This window comes from Mirounga leonina, unplaced genomic scaffold (genome assembly GCF_011800145.1).
Source record: "Mirounga leonina isolate KUSES-001 unplaced genomic scaffold, KU_Mleo_1.0 Mir_268, whole genome shotgun sequence".
Lineage (NCBI taxonomy): Eukaryota > Metazoa > Chordata > Mammalia > Carnivora > Phocidae > Mirounga > Mirounga leonina.
Window position 1 is genome coordinate 79,455 of NW_023270649.1, and position 18,965 is coordinate 98,419.

General features: G+C 53.0%; 1 protein-coding gene and 1 long non-coding RNA gene across 2 annotated transcripts in view; both read left to right on the top strand.

Annotated features, from left to right (window-relative positions):
• The window catches only part of LOC118026662 (cohesin subunit SA-2-like), a 68,913-nt gene that overhangs the window by 279 nt on the left and 49,669 nt on the right, over positions 1-18,965 (top strand). The window lies entirely within an intron of this gene.
• Positions 42-11,938, top strand: LOC118026664. Its single transcript, XR_004683645.1, has 3 exons — positions 42-2,647; positions 10,578-10,703; positions 11,845-11,938. It is a non-coding gene; the product is annotated as an uncharacterized LOC118026664 (long non-coding RNA).

The window sequence follows — 18,965 nt, forward strand, 5'->3', positions numbered from 1 at the left end:
TTGGGGGTCCGAGGGCTGCCCCGGGGGTCCCACATCCCGCCTTGGGGTCCGAGGGCAGCCCCAGGAGTCCCGAACCCTGCCTTGGGGGTCCAAGTGCTGCCCCAGGGGTCCCACATCCTACCTTGGGAGTCCGAGCCCATCCCAGGGATCCTGAACGCTGCCTTGCAGGTCCAAATGCCCCCCGGGATCCCATATACTGCTTTGGGGGTGTGAGTGCGGTCCTGGGGATCCCAGACACTTCCTTGGGGGCATCTGAGCTGTTCCGCGGGGGTCCTGAACTCTGCCGTAGGATCTGGAGCCCGGCCGGGGAGTGGGGGCTCCAGAGCACTGCTTGGAGGTTCTGAATTTAGCCTGGGGGGTCGTGAAGTCTGTGTCAGTAGTCCAAATGTGGCATGGGGGTTTCAGGCACCAGGGGTTCAGGCCCTGGGGTTAGAACCAGCCGTGGGGCCCCAAACTGCCTTGGAGATTCTGGTCCGGTCCCAGGGGTTCCAAAGTGTGCGTTGTTAGCCTGGAGTGTGGCTCCAGACTCTGCCTTGTGGGGGAGGGGGGCAAGTGGGGCACCAGGGGTTCTGTACTCTGCTGAGGGAGTCCTGTCCCATCCCCGGGGGTCTGGAACCCTGCCTTGGGGGTCCTAGCCAGTCCTTAGGAGTCTAAAAGTTTGCCTGGCATGTCTGAGTCCATCAGTACTTCAGGCTTAGGGTTTAGCCGCATGGGTTCCCCAGTCTGCCTTGGGCATGGGATGCTGACTTGGGGCATCCCCGATGCTGCCTGGGGGTCTGGATCTGGCCTGGCCGGATTCTGAAGTCTGTGCTGGTAGCCTGAGTGTGGCCCTGGGGGTCCCAGGACCTCCTTGGCGATCAGAACCTGGATGGTGAAGGTGGTGTGGAGCATGACTGCACAGTCCACCGGGTCCAGCAGAGAGAGGGGTGGGCTGGTTCCAAAGGAGCGCGCCTCCTGTTCAGACTGTGATCAGTTCTCTTCTCCAGGAAAAATCCCAAACAGCATCCACGTTCCCTGTGATGATGGGACGGCTCCTCATTCTAACATAATGCAGAGGGAGATGGCAGAGAGTAGTACAGGGGGACGTGGCCCGGGAAAGCAGCTCAGTGGCTCTGTAGGGATGGGTGTGGGGATTAAAAGCAGTGTTGGAGATGGTGTTTCGTGCAGGATCTGTCCTGTGCGCAGCCCGGACAAACGTGAGCAAGTTGAGCAGAATGTAGATCGTTTGTCTTAAAGAAAATGGGCAAAGTCAGAATGTGGCCCCAGTGTCGCCCATGAAGCCCTGGACGGGCCATTGTTCCTGGATGCCATTTCCTGGCGGAGGGAACGAGAGGCTGGATTAAAAGTTGCCATATCGAATGCCCGAGTATGTGTGTTCTGGGCGGCGTCTATCGTTCTGTGGCTGGTCCCCCGGCCCTCCGCTCCGTCACACGGCTCGAGACCGCCAGGCACAGGGAATGTGGAGGAGCGCGTCCGTGGAAATACCCTGGGTCTTCTGTCCCCGCGAGGGTGTGTTTGGAGGGCCTGGGTCTGAGATGCTGGGGTGGCGCCTGTCTGCAGCGGGAGGCCGGCTGGAGAGCACACAGCCGCACGCCGCGGTCCTGTTACGCCACCTGGCGTAAGATGCGGGCAGGTCCCCTCATGCAAGCCCTACCTCCTCAGGAGGAGTGCAGTCTTACTTGGGGGAGAAGAACTGCGGAGCTCACGTTTCCAGGGCTGTGTCTGTCGGGCGCTGGGCTCTCCGCGGCACACACACCTCTCCCCGCTGTCCTCCGCTTGCTGTCCTGGCTGGATCCCCTGCGCCGCGCCGGAGCCTGCCTTCCCAGCGGTTTCTAGGGGCGGGTGGGGGAGGGAAGCGGCGAGGATTAACGCTGGATAATGAGGTAACGCATATTTTTTACGGCTTTACTATTGACGGTGTGTCTTATGGCTGCTGATGGAGGGTAGACGGTTTCCTCCTGAGTAAGTTGGGAATCCTACCCCCTGACCTTCATGCAGATGCAGAGCTGTGTGGAGACAGTCCCCCAGCATCTCCTGTTTATTATACACAGCACAGAAATGGTGCTGGGGCTGTGGGAAGGATAGGGAAGAGAGGTGAAGACAGGTGCCCTGGGGTAGATGCGCTGTGCACGGAACAGGAGCGTGGAGGAAGCACTCGTGTTTGGGCTCAGTTTTCAAAGTATTCCATTGTCTTGATTGTCAAATATCCATGGGTTGTAAGATGCATCGTGGGTGGCCTGGTCAGATGCATCCTGAGGTGAGAGACCCCAAACCAGGCACAGTGAGTTAGAATCAAGGAGAGCCGGGGTGAATGACTTACCCCTCTGCCTTCGCAGAAATAGACCACCTGCAGATCGTGCCTTCCGTAAGCCGAGCCCCTCCCAATTCCTGCGCATTGTCTGGGTTTTCTTGCTTTCTTCTCTCTGCTGACAACCGTTTAACCACGTCAAGTGGTAGACGATGTACCTAACGTCCCCCGTGTTTGGAAGCCTGTGTACCTTTGAGAGAGATGAGTGAGTCGGGGGTGGCTTGCAGATTCAGGCTTCGTGCCGCGATCTGACTTTTCTTGTGTCATAGTGGAAGGTCTGGCCGAGAGGGGGTGAAAGCTGTGTCGGTCTGCGATGGCAGTGGCCGGGACGGTGTGTCGGTAAGTCCTCGTGCTTACGGAGCTCGCAGCCAGCTTTATGCACGCTCATTACGTGGACCTAACGTGCATGTTTCCCTGTGCCGTGTGTGTGGATGAGAACGCGGAGACAAGAACACGGAAGGAAACAGAAGTCACTGATCATCTGACCGTAGAGACTTTGCTGTATATTCATCCAGTTTTTTTTTTCCTTTGGGTAATGTCTAAACCCAATGTGCGGCTTGAACTCACAACCCTGAGATCGAGGGTGGCGTGCTGTACCAACTGGGCCAGCCAGACGCCCCTCTTCCCCTCTTTTTATATATACACGCATACGTGTACATACGTGCTTGCATATCTGCACATGCGTGTGTGTGTGTAGATATAGATGCCAAAATTTAATAAAAAATGGGTTCGTACTATATCTATTGTCTTATAACACTTTAAACTTCAGGGGTACCTGGCCGGCTCAGTCGGTAGAGCACGTGCCTCTTGATCCCAGGGTCGCAAGTTCCAGCCCCATGTTTGGCGTGGAGCCTACGAAAACAACCAGAAACAAAAACTAAAAGGGAAAAAAGTCGAAGCTTGAAATGTATCCCGAGTGTCCTTTGCGTGAGTGTGCGTTAGTGTGTACTGGATGTGTTCCAGTGTGTTCACAGGATGTGATCCGCTGCTTGCTTCGTAGTTTAGTTAGTAAGAATCCCTACTCTACCTGGACTGGTTCCGAGCACGTGGGGGTGTGAGGGCCACACGGTGAGAGGACTGTTCTCTCGTCGCTCCTGATTTCAGGACGAAAATCATACACAGCAGCCTGACTCTAGTTTGGGGGGTTGCACGGGCACGCCGTGCGGAGGGTTACTCCTCGTGGCCGCAAAATGCATGAGAACCTCCAAAGTCCGTTCTGTAGCCCACGGGTGGGCGTGTGGGTGGGGCTGCCGCCCCTTGGGCTCTGCAGTCGTGTGGCCTTAGGGGTGGCGAGTGCCTGGCTCAATGCGGGGCTGGGGCATGTAGCTCCCACCGGGGCTGTGTCCCCAGGACGAGCCCCTAGTGGCACCGTTTGCTGTTCACAGGCACAGGTCTTGCTTCTCTGGCTACTCTCAGCCCCCTTGTCCCTTGATCCTGCTGCGTCCCCCCTCCGGGGACATAATGTGTCCTCTTGAATTTTATTCGTACCTGTGACAGGGAGTCAAGCTCATTTTCTAAATGCTTCATGTGGAATAAACACACGTTTCAACTGTGCAGTTTAACATACGTGTACACCGTGAGACTATCACCACTGTCAGGATGATGGCCACGGCTGCCATCCCCCAAATCTCCTAGGCCTTGGTAATTCTGCCTCCCTCATTGTGCGTCCCCACGGCCCCCCACCCACTCCGATCTGCCCTGTCACTGAACGTGACATTGCGCATTTCCTAGAGTTTTGTATACATGGACTCGTGCACTATGGCATCTTTCTGCTTATCTGCATTTTTGGTCAGGCTTCTTTCACTCAGCGTAATTAAGTATTTTCGTGTTCACCCGCATTGGAATGTCTCAGTGGTTCCTTCTTGTGTTATTCAGGGGCTGTCCCGTCTGTGGGTCGACCACCGTTTGTCTGTTTACTGTGCACAGGACATTTGGATTGTTTGTAGGTTTGGTTATTACTGACAAAGCTGCCAGGAACATACGTGCACAAGGCTTCGTGTGGAAATATGCCTTTGTTGCTCTCAGGTAGATGCAGTGGCTGGTAGATGTACATTTAACAGTTTACGAAACCACCAAGCTGCTTTCCCAAGTGGTTGGACCGTTTCCCATTCCTGTTGGCAGGTAGGAGAGTTCCTGCTGCCCCCCGCGCCCCCACCCCCAGCTCCTGTCAGCGTGTTTGATCTTAGCCGTTCCAACGGTGGTGGTTTCAGTCTGCATCTGCCTAGTGCCTAATGACCTGAGCATCTCTCCATGTGCTTACTGCCCCGTCTGTGTATATCTTCTGGTGAGGGCTCTGTTGGAATCTTTTGCGCATCATTTTTTTCTTTTTTAAGATTTTTTTTTTTTCTTATTTGACAGAGAGAGATGCAGCGAGAGGGGGAACACAAGCAGGGGGAGTGGGAGAGGGAGAAGCAGGCTTCCCGCCGAGCAGGAAGCCCGATGCGGGGCTCGATCCCAGGACCCTGGGATCATGACCTGAGCCGAAGGCAGACGCCTAACGACTGAGCCACCCAGGTGCCCCTACTCTGATCCTTTTCTTTTTTTTTTTTATAAAGTTTTTATTTATTTATTTGACAGAGAGAGAGACAGCGAGAGAGGGAACACAAGCAGGGGGAGTGGGAGAGGGAGAAGCAGGCTTCCCGCCGAGCAGGGAGCCCGATGCGGGGCTCGATCCCAGGACCCTGGGACCATGACCTGAGCCGAAGGCAGACGCTTAACGACTGAGCCACCCAGACGCCCCATTTTTGCACATCACTTTTATTGACTTGTTTGTTTTCTTGCTGCGTTTCAAGAGTTCTTTATAAAATATTGGTAAAGGTCCTTTATGAGATTATGTGCTTTGCAAGTATTTTCTACCAGACACTGGCTTGTCTTTCCATTCTCTTTTTTTTTTTTTTTTTTTAAGATTTCATTTATTTATTTGAGACAGAGAGAGAGGGCACAAGCAGAGGGAGTGGCAGAGGCAGAGAGAGAAGCAGACTCCCCACTGATCAGGGAGCCCGATGCGGGGCTCGATTCCAAGACCCTGGGATCATGACCTGAGCCAAAGGCAGCAGCTTAACCAGCTGAGCCACCCAGATGCCCCTTCATTCTATTAATAGTGTCTTTTACAAGAGCAAAAGTTTTGAGTTTTGGTAGAGTCCAATTTATCAATTATTTCTTTTGTGGGTTACGTTTTTAGTGATGGATCTAAGAATTTTAACCATAGAACACAAAATTTTTCTTCCATTTTTTCTTGTAAAAGTGTTCTGGTTTTACATCTTATTTTTAGGTCCATGACCCATTTTGAGCTAATTTTTGTATAAGTTGAAAGATGTGGGTCAGAGTTCATTGTTTTGAATATGGATGTCCAGTTCAGTAGCATTTGTAAGCAGATTATCCATTATCCATCGAGTTTCTTTTGCAATTTTATAAAAAGCCACTTGACCATATTTAGGTGGCTCTACTTCTGGATTCTGTCCTGTTCCACTGATCTATGGGACTGTCCTTTTGCCAGTACCACACAGTCTTGATTACAATAGCTTTATACTAAGGTTTGAAATTAGATAGTGTGAATCCTCCAACTTTGTTGTTTTTGAAAATTGTTTTGACTGTCTTTGTTCATTTTCTTTCCACATAAATTTTAGAACCAGCTTGCTAATACCTAGAAAAACTTATGCTGAGATGTTGATTGGGATTTTGCTGAGTCTGTAGATCATGTTGGGTTGTGTTCACATTTTAATACTCTGAAGTCTTCCAGTCCATGAACATGGGATGCTTTTCCATTAATCTGTATCTTCTTTAATTTTTTCTGGCAATGTTTTGTACTTTTCATCATCCACATCTTTCACCATCTTGGTTAAGTAAATTCTTTCATATCTTATTCTATTTGATGCTGCTGTCAGTGGAATTATTTTTGTAATTTCCTTTTTAGATTGTTCATTATTGGTGTGTAGAAATGCAGCTGACTTTTGTGTGTTGACTTTGTATCCTGCAACTTTACTGAATTCATGTATTAGTTCCCACAGTGTGTGTGTGTGTGTGTGTGTGTGTGTCTAGAATTGTTAGGGTTTCTACATGTAAAATCATATCATCTGCAAAATAATTTGACTCTTTCCTTTCCAATTTGGGTGTTTTTCTTTCTTTCTCTCTCTTTCTCTATTGCTCTGCATAGTTGCCCTGGCTAGAACTTCCACGACTGTGTTAAATAGAAGTGGCACAAATGAACATCCTTGCCTTGTTCCTCATCTTAGAGGAAAACCTTTCTGCCTCACCATTGAGCATGATATTCACTGTGGGTTTTTCATATTTGGCTTTGGTTACATTGAGATAATTTCCTCCTATTCTTAGTTGCTTCTTTGTGTGTGTGTGTGTGTGTGTATCACAAATGGGTATTGAATTTTGTCAGATACTTTTTCTGAATCAGTTGAGTTGATCATGTGATATTTTTCCTTAATTCTGTTGATGTGGTGCCTTATGTTGATCAGTTTTTGTATGTTGAACCAATCTTCTACTCCAGAGGTAAGTCCTGCTGGTCATGGTGTATAGTCCTCTAACATGCTGCTGAGTTCTCTTTGCTGGTATTTTGTTGAGGATTTTCACATCAGTGTTCATAAGGGATATTGGTCTGTAGTTTCCTTGGAGTGTCTCTGTCTCGCTTTGGAATCAGGGTAATGCCGGCTTCCTGGAATGAGTTGGGAAGTGTTCCCTCCTCTTCAGTGTTGGGAAAAGTTTGAGGATTGGTATTCGTTCTGCTTAAAATGTTTGGTAGAATTTCTCAGTGAACCCTTCAGGTCCAGGGCTTCTCCTCTCAGGAAATTTTGATTACTGATTCAATCTCCTACTAGTTATAGGTGTATTCAGATTTTTTACTTCTGTGTGACTTACTCTTGCTAGGGTTTGTGTTTCTAGAAATTTGTCCATTTCATATAGGTTATCCCATTTGTTGGTGTGCAGTTGGTCACAGGATTCTCTTCTAATCCTAGTTCTATGGAATCTGTAGTAATGCCCCATTTCCAATTTTCATAATATGAGTCTTCACTCTTTTGTCCGTAGTCCATCTAAGTTAAAGTTTTGTTAATTCTGTTATGTTTCGGAAGAACCAACTTTGGTTTCGTTGGTTTTCTCTATTTTCTATTATCTGTTGTGTTCGTCTCAGTTCTTTCTTTCTTTCTTTTTTTTTTTTTTTTTTAAAGATTTTATTTAATTATTTGACACAGAGGGAGAGAAAGAGCGAGCACAAGCAGGGTGAGCGGCAGGCAGAAGGAGAGAGAGAAGCAGGCTCCCCGCTGACCAAGGAGCCTGCTGCGGGGCTCGATCCCAGGACCCTGGGATCATGACCTGAGCTGAAGGCAGACGCTTAACTGACTGAGCCACCCAGGCGCCCCTCAGTTCTGTTTCTTTATTAGTTCCTTCCATCTGCTAGCTTTGGATTCAGTCTGCCCTTTTTCTCGTTCCGCAAGGTATAAACTTGCATTGTTGACCTGGGATCTTTCTTGGTTTTCAGGGTCAGCACTTATAGCTACAAATTTCCCATCAGCAATGCTTTCCCAGTGTCCCATACGTTTTAGTTGTGTTGTGTTTTCGTTTTCATTTGTCCCTAAGTATTTTCTAATTGCCCTTGTGATTTCTTCTCTGATTCACTCGTTCTTTTTTTTTTTAAGATTTTATTTATTTATTTGAGAGAGAGAGAGAAGGAGCAGGGGGAGGGACAGAGGGAGAGGGAGAAGCAGACTCCCCAATGAGCAGGGAGCCCGACATGGGGCTCGATCCCAGGACTCCAGGATCATGACTCGAGCCAAAGGCAGATGCTTAACTGACTGAGCCACCTAAGTGCCCCAGATCCACTCATTCTTTAGTAGTATGTGTTTTAATTTCCACAATTTTGTGAATTTTCCAGTTTTTCTTCTGTTACTGATTTCTAACTTCATATCACTGTGGTCGGAGAAGATAATTTGTGTATTACCTGTCTTTTGAAATCTGTTAAGACTTCATTTGTGGGCTAACATGTGGTCTATTTTGGGGAATGTCCCGAGTGCTCCTGAGTGGAAGGTGTATGCTGTTGCTGGGTGGAGGGTTCAGTATATGTGTCTTAGATCTAGTTGGTTTGTTTACTCCTTTTTGTCCTCACTTGTGTTCTGTCTGGTTGTTCTATCCCTTATTGAGAGTGGGGTATTGAGGTCCCTTATTGTTGTAGCATGCTCCGTTTCTACCTTCTATTCCATGAACATGGTATAGCTCACTGTTTCTGAAGGTCTTATTTGACTTTTTTTCACCAAAGTCTTGTAGTTTTCAGTACACAGACCCTACATGTATTTTGTTAAGTTGATATCTAAGTATTTCATTTTTGATGAGCTGTTGTTTTTTTTTTTTTTTTTTAATTTCCATGTCGTTTTTCATTGCTTGTTTATAGAAATATGATTGATTTCGTTATACTGACCTTGTATTTTGTGGCCTTGCTAAATTCACTTTTCAGTTTGAGGAGATAGTTTGATACGTCCTTTGGGATTTTCTACACAGCCAATCATGTCATTCTCAAACGAGCTAATTTTATGCCTTCTTTTTTCCCAATCTGATGACTTTCATTTCCTTCTCCTCTTTGCTCCACGGAGTAGGACTTCCAATACATTGTGGAATAGAAGTAGTCAGCCTTGCTCTGTCCTTGGCCCAGTGTAAATACAGGTATAGAACAAACATCCAGTCCTGGGTAGGGAAGGAGACTCTCGCCTGTAGTGCTTCTGACTGCCTCATGTGGTGCTGCTGGCCACACAGTGATTTATACTTTGATCTCTACTTGTCTCATTAGCATCTGAGAATTGGGTTAAAATCTGAAACGATAAAAGGCATTATCTTTAGTGTTATGTAGGATAGGAAAGAGGGAGCAGTGTAAATATTTCAAGGTGGAGTAAACGGTAAACCAGTTCATGCTATGTCCTGGGGATAACTGGTACCAAAAGCCAAACTTTAGACTTTGTTATTTGAAATCATTACAGACTTGCAAAAGAGTTGCAGAAACCGTACACAAAGCGAGTGTTTTCCTTTCCCCCTGATTGCTCACATTAGTATCACACCATGTGTGTGTTGTCTCGTTGTCTCTGTGTTTATGTGCACACTTGCAAATTTATCTTCCTGAAGACACATGAGAGCGCATTCCTGAGGCAAGGCCTTTAATGGCACATGTGTCAGTGTGGGGTTCCCACAGGCGGGATCACGTGTGTGTTGCAGTGCAGTTATCGGTGGCAGTGAGCCAGCCTGGCCAAGCCCTAGAGCCCTCAGAGGTTCTTGGTTATGAACACCGTGTCATAGAGGCCCACAGTGTGGGGGTGCAGGGGTGTGGTGGTAACGTGCACTTGTCCTGCAGACCCTTTGTGCCCCAGGATGGCCCTCGAGGACTCAGTGTCAGCGAGCCCGTGGAGGGTTGGACTTTAGTGGGCAGGGGAGCACTGGGTCAAGGGGGGTGTGGCCCTGGTTCTCTCACTGCATCCATGCTGGTCCTCATGCAGTAGCTGCAGCTCACTAGGGAAGGTCATGCTGCTCTTGGGCAGGTGTGCCCGCTGTCTGCATGTGGTGCCCCAGGTTCTGCCAAGACCCCCAGGTTTCAGTGTCTCCATGACTCCCAGGTTCCGCCATCTTTGTGCATGACCCCGGGTTCTTCTGTGACTCCCTTGTTCTGCCCCGTGCACCTGTGACCCCTGGTTCTGGGCTAATCTCCTTGTGCCCTTGAGGCTGTGGTGGTCTCAGCCCTGCTTCTGCTGGGCCCCTGGGCCCCACCTGCCCCTTAGGACAGGGAGAACTGGCTCACCTGTCCTATAGGACTGACTTCCCCTGACCTTGCTGATCACTGGCTTGAGCTCCCCAATCTCCATCCTGGGCTCTGATCAGTGGGATGATGGGTACCCTGTAGCCCTAAGAGACAGCCCTCGGGATTGGCTTCAGAATGGCTTGCTGTCCCCTGGACACTGGTGGTTCACGGCTGTGGCTGCAGCCAAGTGGACTGGGTATGTCAGGCTGGGACGAGGACATGGATGGGGATACGGGCGCAGCGGAGGCTGGTGTATGACCACTCAGCTGAGGGCCTGGTGAGAATCAGAAGCTCCGGCTGAGGCCTCTGTCCTGCAGCAGCAGTGGGTGACTCAGAGTGGCTGCTGTGCTTGCCCAGGGACCCCTGGTGGTAATGGGCAGTGGTAGCAGCTACTTCCTGGCCACGCTTCCTCAGTCCTGCGGTGTAGGGGTCCTGTCGTTAAGCTGGCCTCCATGTATCAATGTTTCACATCCCGCTTTCTGGTTGTAGGTGCAGGAAGGACCCTCAGGGGGCCGGGATGCTAGTGGAAGTGGACCCCGACGGCCAGTGCGGCGCCCATGCAGGAGGCCTAGGAATCAGGCTGGCCAGTTCATCTCCGTGGTGACCCTCTTTGAGGTGATGGCCAGGAGGAGGAGCTCCATACTGGTACTGACCACTGCTGGGAGGGATGCACGGGCTGGGTGGGTTGTGATGTGCTTCTCCACGTCAGGTGAGGAGCTGGCTGGCTTCCACACGGATCCTGGAGGCCTTCGTCCCTGCACGGCCTGCTCATCGAACCACAAGTCCACTAGGGCCCCACGGGACCACCAGGGCACTTCTTCTCCCTGTCCTGAGACACGGCATCCCCTCCTATGTCCTCAGACACCTCGTCCCCTCCTATGCCATCAGACACTGTGTCCCCTCCTATGTCATCAGACACTGCATCCCCTCCTCATCCTGAGACACCGGGTCCCCTCCTATGTCCTCAGACACCGGGTCCCCTCCTATGTCATTAGACACCGCATCCCCTCCTATGTCATCAGACACCGTGTCCCCTCCCCATCCTGAGACACTGCATCTCCTCCTATGTCCTCAGACACCTCATCCCCTCCCCATCCTGAGATACCATGTCTCCTCCTATGTCATCAGACACCGTGTCTCCTCCCCATCCTGAGACACCGTGTCCCTTCCTGTGTCATCAGACACCGGGTCCCCTCCCCATCCTGAGACACCGCGTCTTCTCCTCTGTCCTCAGACACCTCATCCCCTCCCCATCCTGAGATACCATGTCCCCTCCTATGTCATCAGACACTGCGTCCCCTCCCCATCCTGAGACACCGGGTCCCCTCCTATGTTCTCAGACACCACGTCCCCTCTCCATCCTGAGACACTGGGTTCCCTACCAAGTCATCAGACACCATGTCCCCTCCCCATCCTGAGACACCATGTCCCCTCCTATGTCATCAGAGACCATGTCCCCTCCCCATCCTGAGACACTGGGTCCTCTCCTGTGTTCTCAGACGCTGTGTCCCCTCCTGTGTCCTTTGACACTGCATCCCCTCCCCATCCTGAGACACTGGGTCCCCTATGTCATGACACCGCATCCCCGCCCCATCCTGAGCACATTCCTCTGTCCTGAGACACAGTGTCCCATCCCCATCCTCAGACACGGCGTCCTGTGCTCTGTCCTGAGACACGGTGCACCCTCCTCACCCTCCCCGGGACACAGAGCTTCCCATGCAGGGTGCAGCCCCGTCATGGCCTCCTTTGGTTTTAGGCGCAGGGAGCACCCTCGGGGGGCCAAGATGTCAGTGGGCCCGGCACCCGCCGGCGAGGGCGGCCACCGCGGAAGCACCGCAAGAGGAAGGTGGCCTTCACCACAGAGGTGACCCTCTTTGAGATGGTCGCCCTGGGGAAGAACTCGGTGCAGGTACTGCCTGCTGTGGGGTGTGTGTGGTGGGGCGGGTGCGGGGGTGCAGCAGACGTGGGGGCCCGTCTGGCGTTTGTCGCTTCTCGCGCCACCTGGAGGCCGGGTGTCCTTGCAGAGTCACGGCCGCACCCACTGCAGCCTGTGCTGCCCGGCCCGCTCAGTGGTCATGTGTGCCCGTCACACATGCTCAGCGCTGCCCATCACTCGCACCTGATCACACATGTACACACACGTGCTCACCGCTGCCTGTCACATCATCTGATCACACACGTACACACACGTGCTCACTGCTGCCCATCACATGCACCTCATCTCACACACACACACACACACACGAGTGCTCACCGCAGCCTGACACATGCGCCTGATCACACATGTATATACATGTGCTCACCCCTGGCCATCACATGCACCTCATCACACACGCAAGTGCTCACTGCTGCCCGTCACATGCACCTCATCACACATGTGCACATAGATACACACAGGTGCTCACCACTGGGATCATATTCATGATCGCACATGTGTCCTCGTGGCTGGCCGGTCCCACACACCTCACCCCTGGCTGTTGCCCCTGCAGACGGCCGTTGAGGAGTGGGTGCAGTCCTATAAAGAGGACAGGGAGCTGGCCTTGCTGGACCTCATCAGCTTCTTCGTCCAGTGCTGTGGCTGTGAAGGTGAGCCCTGCTCCTGGACACTCGTGGGCGTCCCCACATGTGGGCCCGCTGGGCTTGCCTTTCCTGCCCACATGTGGTTGTAAGAGACTGGGCGGGCTGGGGCTTTTCCAGAGGCTGGTTTAGTGTAGGTCAGAGACTTGCTTCTTCTGTGAGCACCATTATCTCAGAGCGAAGGGTGATTGTCCCCCCAAGGTAAGATCCGTCCACGTCCTGACCCCAGGACCTCAGGATGTGACCTCGTTGAGAAGAAGGACCTTTGCAGTTGTGAGTAGTAAGATAGTCCTTAGGGTGGTCCTAGTCCCGCAAGACTTGGTCCTTGTAAGAGGAGGGACGCAGGGGCACCTGGGTGGCTCAGTCAGTTAAGTGTGTCGCTCTTGGTTTCAGCTCAGGTCATGCTCTTAGGCTTGGATTGAGCCCTGAGTCAGGCTCTGTGCTCAGTGGGGAGTCTGCTTGAGATCCTCTCTCTCTCCCTCTCCTTCTGCCCCCTTCCACTCATGCGCTCTCTCTCTCTGTCTAAAATACATAAATAAAATCTTAAAAAAAAGGAGAAGGGGAGAGATGCGGACACAGAGGAGAAGCCACATGAGGACGGAGGCAGAGACAGGAGGGACGTGGCCACGAGCCTAGGGACGCCTGGAGCCCCGGAAGCTGGAAGAAGCAGGGAGGAGCCTCCCCTGGAGCCTCGGCTCTTTCCAAGTTGGGGGTTGCTGTGGGTGGGCTCTAGCGGAGGGCCACGCTGTGGTCCGTGACAGTTCTCTGTCTCCTGCCTGGCGCCCATGTTGCGGCTCACACAGGATGCTGGCCAGTGAGCTTTCACAGGAGCCTCAGGCCGCCAGACAGGACATGTGTGGGGTCGTCACACCCTCCCTCCTGGGGCTCCGGTCAGCACAGCATGTCAGCAGGGCCCAGGGCAGCTGGGCCGTCAGCCTCCACACGGGGACCTCCGGGTGCTGATGAACAGCGCAGGTTATGCTGCAAGAATGCTGGAAGCCGAAGCTCTCCTAGCTGTGTTCAAGGGGGCAGTTAAACACACAGAGCGTGAAAATTACTCGGTCCTGCCCAGCAGGGAACACTGACCCTTGCTGCCACGTAGAGGACTTTGAACACATGGTGCTCAGGGAGAGATGCAGGCACCTCAGCCCACGCTGGCTGACCCCATGTGCACGAAATGTCCAGAGCGGGCATGTCCACAGATGGACGGCGTCTCAGTGGTTCTTGGGGCCCGGGAAATGATAGGGGACCAGCACTGTGGGGGGGGGGGGCTTCCCACAGTGGGCTGTAGCGATGGGTGACCGTGGTGAATGCACGCACTGCTGAGGTTCGTACTACGAGTCCGTTGTTCGCTATGCGCATTCCATCTCCATCAGTCGTCATCACCAGCGGACAACCGGGGGCCTCGTCCTCCCTCCGGAACCTGACGCAGGGGCTGTGGGGCCAGGACCGGCCTGTCGAGAAGCCCCCGCGGCATCTGGCTGGGCGCCCTGAGGGTGTGTCGTGAAAGCCCCGTGGCTTTACACACGAGACACATTCACACTGTTGTGCGGGGGCCACAGCACCTGTAGAGCCCAGCCTGTGAGGCTAGATGCAGTGGCTTCGCCGCCTCTCTCAAGGATGAGGCGGTGTCCGCTAGGAGGAGGGTGGGCTTGAACCACGCTTCCTCCTTTCTCTCGCAGGGATGGTGACGGCCGAGCTGTACCAGAGCAACCAAGGCCAGAACGTGGTGCACAAAATGACCGAGAAGTTTGACCAGGTGGGGCGGGCTCCGCGCTCTCCGTGAGCCTGGGGCCTGAGGTCACGGGAGCTTCCTCCTGAGTGGCGCTACCCTGGCCCCCCCGGGCACGCGGGCTTGCGATCAGGGCTGGGGGTGGAAGGAGCTGAGGCATCCCCATTTCCTGGGGAGGAGCCATCCTCCTCTGCTTCCCTGGGAGAAGCGGGCCTTTTGGGGCTCCGTGTTACTTCATAAAGACTAACATGAACCATAAATATGGGACATTCTGTCACGTATGGAGAAAATACGGCTATGAAATGGTACTCACGTGGCCGTCGTCCAGAGGAAGAAACAGAGCAAGGCCAGCAGGTCCCCAGACGCGCCCTGTGCCCGTCCGGACCACCTCCCCGCGGTGACAGGAGTATGTCCCTGAACTTGGTGCTCACAGTATTTCGGCACTGTGGCTTTGCTGCGCATGGGCACCCATGCATGCCAGCCCTGCTCTGCCCGGCTTCCAGCTCCATGCCCGGGAGACACCAGTGCTCAGCGTGGCGTCTCTGAGGCTCCGTCACACAGACACACAATTTAAGAAATTATATGCACGTGAATAATGTTGAGTAAACATCTGTGTCATGGCTGTGGAATGTTCCATCGCATGCATGTGCGTGGTTCATGTCCCCATTCTGTTTCTGTTGGCATTCGGGTTGGTTTTGAGTTTTTTCTCTGTGTGGCTGTGGACGTGCGTGTCCGTGGGTCCTGCTGTCCGTGTTCCCGTGTTTGCGTGTAATGAATGTATGCACGTTTGACTTTGCGGTGTGAGGCCAGCTTGTTTTCATGGCATCTCCACGTGTGCGTTAGGCTGCGTGGCTCCTCATCCCCGTCAGTGTTGGCTGCCGGATAGTTTTTGTCAGTCTCGTAGTTGTATGCATGGTTCAGTTCCCCGGACTGTTAGTGAGCTCAAGCACCTCCTTGCATTTAAAGACGATTTTCTCTTGTTTAACACGTTGTTTTCATTGTGGAAAAATACACCCAGCATACAAGTTGCCGTCTTAACCATTTCAAGTGCATAGCTCAGTGGCATTGGGTGCATTCACGCTGTTGTGCAACCATCCGTCTCCAGAACTTTCCTTCATCCCAACTTGAAATCAGACACTATTTCCCGGTGCCCCAACCCTGGTCCCTGGCCCCACCATCTACTCTCTGTCTCTGTGGATGGGACTCTTCTAGGGGCCCCGTGTCCGTGCAATCTCACAGGATTTGTCCTCTGTGTGGCTCATGTCCTCAAGCTCCATCCACGTCCTAGCAGGCATAGGAATATCCTTCCTCTTCAAGGCTGCGTCATGTTCCGCTGTATGCGAACTCATCCTTTCAGCGAACAGACGTAGTATCTACAAAATTTCTCACATTTTAAAATACTTAGAAAGTGCCTTCAGAAAGTCTTGGGAATCAAGTCCGTGAACGGTAACTGTTTTCTTTTAACTTTTTATGTGGAGCAACGCCAAACGTAAGGAAAGGGGAGGAGGACATGAACTTCACCTGTGTTCAGCAACTGATGCTCTGCCGTCCTCAGCTTATCCCCCATGTGTGCACGTGTGTCTCTGTGCCGCGCATGCACACGCGTGTGCACTGTGCATGTGAGCGAATGCACGTGGGTCTGTGCCGTCTTCAGCTTATCCCCATGCGTGCACGTGTGCCTCTGTGCCGCGCATGCACACCCGTGTGCACTGTGCATGTGAGCGAATGCACGTGGGTCTGTGCCGTCTTCAGCTTATCCCCATGCGTGCACGTGTGCCTGTGTTGTCCATGCACACGTGTGTGCACTGCACGTGAGCGAGTGCACGTGTGTATTCCATCTTCAGCTTATCCCCCATGCGTGCACATGTACCTCTGTGCGGTGCATGCACACGCGTGTGCGGAGTGCACGTGAGCGAGTGCACGTGTGTATTCCATCTTCAGCTTATCCCCATGCGTGTGCCTATGCCTCTGTGCTGTGCATGCACACGCGTGTGCACTGTGCACGTGAGCGAGCAAATGCACGTGTGTGCGCTGTCTTCACCTTATCCCCCATGCATGTGCATGTGCCTCTGTGGTGTGAATGCACACACGTGTGCACTGCACGTGAGCGAGCGAATGCACGTGTGCACGTGCGAGTGTGTGTGTGCAGGTCCATGCATATGCACAGGTGTGTTTGCCGCTGTGTGTGTTCACCAGAGCTGCCCGTAAGGGGGCTGCAGACTGAATTGGGCCCTGTGTCCTCGTGTGTGGCCGTGAGGGCTCCTGTGTGACCGTGGTCCTGTCCTCACTCTCGGGCACTCTGAGTCGCTGGAAGACAACATCTGTGTGAGGGGTCTGCACACATTACCATGCCTGTCTCAGGAATGTCCTTCACGTCTGTTTCTGTCCCGTTCAGGGTCCAGCTAGGGTCCCCACACGACATTTAGCCATCTGCGCCCGGGCTCCCTTGAAGGCCACAAGTTTGGCACTTTGGAGAGCCCAGGCCCGTAATCGAGGAGGATGCCCCTACTTGCTTCCAGCCTCTGTGTCCCCGAAATTAGCTCCTTCCTTGGGGTCACTCAGCGTGTCCCTGACTCAGTTGGGCCTCTTTCCTCAGAGAGCTCCCGTCACCAGCTCGGGGTCCCGTTCGGTCTCCCCCCGCCTCTGAAGCAGCAGTGGGGGCTTTGCCTGCCCCTCAGTCTGTGTGCCTCACGGGAGACCCTGCGCTTCCCAAAGAGCAGGCCCCTGGACACGGTGTAGGGAAATGCCAGATTGTGCAGGGCCCGCAGCGGGCAGGGTGACACGCACAGCCACGGCACTGGCCGTATGGAGACGTGGCTGGTGAGCAGGAGAGGCTCCAGCGCTCCTGGGTCCTCTGTGCAGAGTGGCGCCTCCCCATGCTGGCTTCCAGAGATGACACGGTGCATGCTCTCAGTGCCAGCCGAGTACACGGAGCGGCTGAGCGCCACAGACGCGGTCCGTCCACACCACTCCCGAGGACACTGACGCGAAGGTGGACGTGGACTGCTGTTGTGGAGACAGGCTGTGCATGCTGTCGGCTGCTCAGAGCCGTTCCCCCCTCACCCACGGGCTTCGGCCTCCAGGGGGGATGCAGCCCAGCTCCCAGCACCCCGCGCTGCATGGGCCTGTCCTGCCGGGATGCGCTGCAGCTGGGGACGCTGGACTTGACCGGCACGTCTCGTCTGTCCTTGCAGGAGACTGGGCTGTACTACAAGAAGTTTCTGGCCTACCCCTGGATCCTGACCATCGTGTGGCCAGAGAAACTGGTAACACACATTCCACTGTTTAAAAATGGGGTGGTTCTGTGTGGCTTCCCGGGACGCCCGAGGCTGACGGAGCCCCGGGTGGTTCCCGTGGAGTTCCCAGCACGGGGTGGGCGCCCTGATCACCGACGAGGGACTGCGGCCGTGTGCCCGGCTCCCACGGGAGCCGCCTGAGCTGGCCCTGCGGACGGGGTCCTGCCGGCACAATGCACGCAGACCTCCCTCTATCCGGACTGCGGCGAGGGGGGCTCGGGCTGACCCGACCCCGTCCTGTCCACACTGAGTGCAGTAGAGCCTCCGAGTCTTGTCCACAATGCGACAGGACCTGACTGTGCTCAGTCCACACTGAGTGCACTTAGGTCCCATGGCATGTTGCTTTAAATGACAAGGTGAAGCCAGACTCTGTGCGTGGTGGGACAGTCAGACCTGACCTGTTCTGCAAAAGTGAGTTCATCCAGTGAGTTCTGTCCACACTGGGACAATTTGACCAGAGTGAGTTCATCTACCTTGGCACGTTTAGACCTGACAGTGTTCTTTCTACTTTGTGTCATGGAAACTGACTCTTCTGTCTACACTGGCACATTTAGACTGGATCATGTTCTGTCTGCATTGTGTCATGGAGTCCTGACGTGTACTGTCTACACTGGCTCATTTAGATCTGATCATGTTTTGTCTACACCGTGTAATGGAGTCCTGACGTGTTCTGTCTACACTGGCACGTTTAGACCTGACAGTGTTCTTTCTACTCTGTGTCATGGAGCCCTGACTGTGTTCCGTCTACACTGGCACATTTAGACTTGATCATGTTCTGTCTACACTGGGACATTTAGACCAGAGTGTGTTCTGTCTACACTGGCACGTTTAGACCTGAAAGTATTCTTTTTACTCTGTGTCATGGAAACTGACTCTTCTCTCTACGCTGGCACATTTAGATCTCATCATGCTCTGTCTACACTGGGAAGTTTAGACCTGACAATGTTCTGTCTACGCTGGGTCATGGAGCCCTGACTGTTCTGTCTACATTGCGTCATGGAGCCCCCTGACTGTGTTCCGTCTACACTGGCATTTTTAGACCTGATCATGTTCCGTCTACACTGGCACATTTAGACCTGATCATGTTTTGTCTATGCTGTGTCATGGAGCCCTGACTGTGTTTTGTCTACACTGTGTAATGGAGACCTGATTGTTCCATCTACACTGGCACATTTAGACCTGATCGTGTTTTGTCCACACTGTGTCATGGAGACCTGACTGTTCCGTCTACACTGGCACATTTAGACCTGATCATGTTTTGTCTACGCTGTG